This window comes from Diplotaxodon limnothrissa, linkage group LG14, assembly GCF_057381915.1.
Source record: "Diplotaxodon limnothrissa isolate DT_005_m linkage group LG14, D_limnothrissa_male_GT1.1, whole genome shotgun sequence".
Lineage (NCBI taxonomy): Eukaryota > Metazoa > Chordata > Actinopteri > Cichliformes > Cichlidae > Diplotaxodon > Diplotaxodon limnothrissa.
The window spans coordinates 31,051,232-31,054,752 of NC_140609.1; the positions used below are offsets into that span (position 1 = coordinate 31,051,232).

The following is a 3,521-nucleotide window of genomic DNA, read 5'->3' on the forward strand; positions in this document are numbered from 1 at the left end:
CTAATTGTTTTTCCTGAATAAGGGACAGAGGACATGATATCTTAGTGCAAGGAAAAATTTGTCATCTCTGAGGCCATAAATGAGAGGACTCAGACATCTAGGAGTAAGACTAAACATTATATAGTTGAAGTACCGTACATTAACATACAACATGAAATTAATCTGAAGGACAGCATCTTCAATGAATGGGCACCACAGCTGGATGAGACATAGCAACAGCTGGAAAGCATGAAGAGCCACTGTTCTGAGCCCTTTATGTGTTGACTTTTTGTTCTCTCCTGATGCAGCTTTGGCCACTTTCATTATTTGAATATAAGAGAAAACAATGATAATGCACATAATCAAGAAGTAAAACTGACTTATAGCTGACCTGAGATGACCCTGCCAACTACGTATAATGAACGTCTCCCTAAAGCAAAACTGGTACTGTGTGAAGAAGCTTAAGGATACAGATGCAAAGAAGACAGACAGAATCAAAATACAGGGCACAGAGCTGAGGCCGTGAATGATGAGGATGCACTGCAGAGCGCTGCGTGTGGAGCAAAGCTCTCCATGACGCAGGGGCATACAAATGGCCACATAGCGTTCCAGGGTCATTGCTGTCAAAGTAAATGGTGTGACAAAGTTACACACGGATGACACTGCAAACATAATAAGGCACAATGACACCTGTATAGATAAATGAAAATAGGTCAAGATGAGCAGCAAATCTGTCAGAATTAAAATGAGACAATCAGACAGTAATGTGACAGCAAATAAGATGTAGCGCATAGTTCTGTAAAAGGTGTCCTTCATAAAAAAGGTTATGATCAACATGGTGTTGATGCAAAGGAAAACTCCTACCAAAACCTGAACAATGATGACTTGGTCATTGAGTTGTCGCATTGAGGATACACCAATGAATGAGCTGTTGTCAACCATAAGTTTAAATGTTGTAAATGAATTTAAAAAAGAACCTTAGAGAGTTGTCATTACAAAACAAACACAGTGAGAGACAATTGCCAAAACGTTGTGGCAAACAGTTCTTTGTGGTGAATGCTTCCCTCACCTATTATTTGTACTCTGAAATGAAGTACCACAATGTCGTCACCACAGCATACTATTTCTCATTGCTATTCACTATTGGATTGGGTATTCGATAACATATACACACACACACACACACACACACACACACACACACACACACACACACACACATATATATATACACATATATATATATATATATATATATATATATATATATATATATATATATATATATATATATATATATATATATATATATATATACACATATATATATATATATATATATATATATATATATATATATATATATATATATATATATATATATATATATGTGTGTGTGTGTGTGTGTGTATATATATATATGTGTGTGTGTGTGTGTGTGTGTGTGTGTGTGTATATATATATACACACACACACACACACACACACACACACACACACTGTGTGTCAAAAAAGTATTTAGTCAGCCACCGATTGTGCAACTTCCCCCACCTAAAATGATGACAGAGGTCAGTAATTTGCACCAGAGGTACACTTCAACTGTGAGAGACAGAATGTGAAAAAAAAAATCCATGAATCCACATGGTAGGATTTGTAAAGAATTTATTTGTAAATCAGGGTGGAAAATAAGTATTTGGTCAATAACAAAAATACAACTCAATAATTTGTAACATAACCTTTGTTATGGCCTAAAATCGTGATAAATTGAGCAGTTAATTGAGCAGTTAACCTCGATAACGATAAATGGACGATAACCACCCCAAGTGCCAAAAAAACGAACGTTTTTTGTTTTTTTTTCATTTGATGGGGCTGTGGCAGGCAGCATAGTTCCTCCAGTTATTTTGATAATATTATTCCCCCTAGACCTATTCATTGCAATTATATTATTACCACTTTAAAGGACTGTAAAATGTCACTGAAAATAAATGAAGACAATAGTAGTAAGTACTTTTAGTGGTTAAGATTTATTAACTGAACAAAATAAAAAAGTGTAGGATACAATATGTAACCATGCTCTCTAAAAAATGTGTATCCCTTGTAAACAAAATAGTTTAATAATAAATATGTTTCACATTGGCTATTCACAAAGTAAACAATGATTGTGCAAATGTAATGCCATCATGGACAAAGGCCTATCTCTGCTAAGGCCTTGAGGTACTATAACTTGTAAGTTAGAGTGACGCTGAAAAACTAGTTCATGCATTTATTACTTCCAGGCTGGACTACTGTAATTCATTATTATCAGGATGTCCAAAAAACTCACTGAAAAGCCTTCAGCTAATCCAAAATGCTGCAGCAAGAGTCCTGACAGGGACTAGAAAGAGAGAGCATATTTCTCCTGTTTTGGCTTCCCTTCATTGGCTTCCTGTTAAATCCAGAATTGAATTCAAAATCCTGCTCCTCACATACAAGGTCTTAAATAATCAGGCCCCATCTTATCTTAATGACCTTGTAGTACCATATCACCCTATTAGAGCGCTCCGCTCTCGCTCTGCAGGCCTACTTGTTGTTCCTAGAGTATTTAAAAGTAGAATGGGAGGGAGAGCCTTCAGTTTTCAGGCCCCTCTTCTGTGGAACCAGCTTCCAGTTTGGATTCGGGAGACAGACACTATCTCTACTTTTAAGATTAGGCTTAAAACTTTCCTTTTTTCTAAAGCATATAGTTAGAGCTGGACCAGGTGACCCTGAATCCTCCCTTTGTTATGCTGCAATAGATGTAGGCTGCCGGGGGATTCCCATGATGCATTGAGTTTTTCCTTTCCAGTCACCTTTCTCACTCACTATGTGTTAATAGACCTCTCTGCATTGAATCATATCTGTTATTAACCTCTGTCTCTCTTCCACAGCATGTCTTTATCCTGTCTTCCTTCTCTCACCCCAACCGGTCGCAGCAGATGGCCGCCCCTCCCTGAGCCTGGTTCTGCCGGAGGTTTCTTCCTGTTAAAAGGGAGTTTTTCCTTCCCACTGTCGCCAAAGTGCTTGCTCATAGGGGGTCATATGATTGTTGGGTTTTTCTCTGTATCTATGAAGCGCCTTGAGGCGACTTTTGTTGTGATTTGGCGCTATATAAATAAAATTGAATTGAATTGAATTGAATTAAACAAATAATGTCACAAACACAAATGTCAATTGAACACAGAAAAAACTATAATAAATACTAAGCACTGCCATGTGACTAGTGAAAACTATAAACTCTTAAACAAAAACATTAAATAGTGCTGTTTGCAAAAAACTTCAATAGAACACTGATAGTTAAAATTAGGAAGGGCTAGAACAGGGCACTTCAAAAAGGGGCAGCAGCAGACTTGGTATCCTGAGCGGTTCAATCAAACTACTGTTGTAGATGTTTACCTGAGTAGTGTTTACTCCAGGTTCTTGCTAAGAAACACAAGCATATTGACCATGTCAGGTTTCAGGCAGGATCTGAGGCATGTCACAATGTTTCCTCCAGAACTGAAAACCCGCTCGGATGGGGAGCTGGT

The 3,521-nt window shown here is 37.4% G+C and overlaps 1 pseudogene; it reads right to left on the minus strand.

Annotated features, from left to right (window-relative positions):
• Positions 1–921, minus strand: LOC146619164 (odorant receptor 131-2 pseudogene; annotated as a pseudogene).
• Between the last annotated feature and the right edge of the window lie 2,600 nt (positions 922–3,521).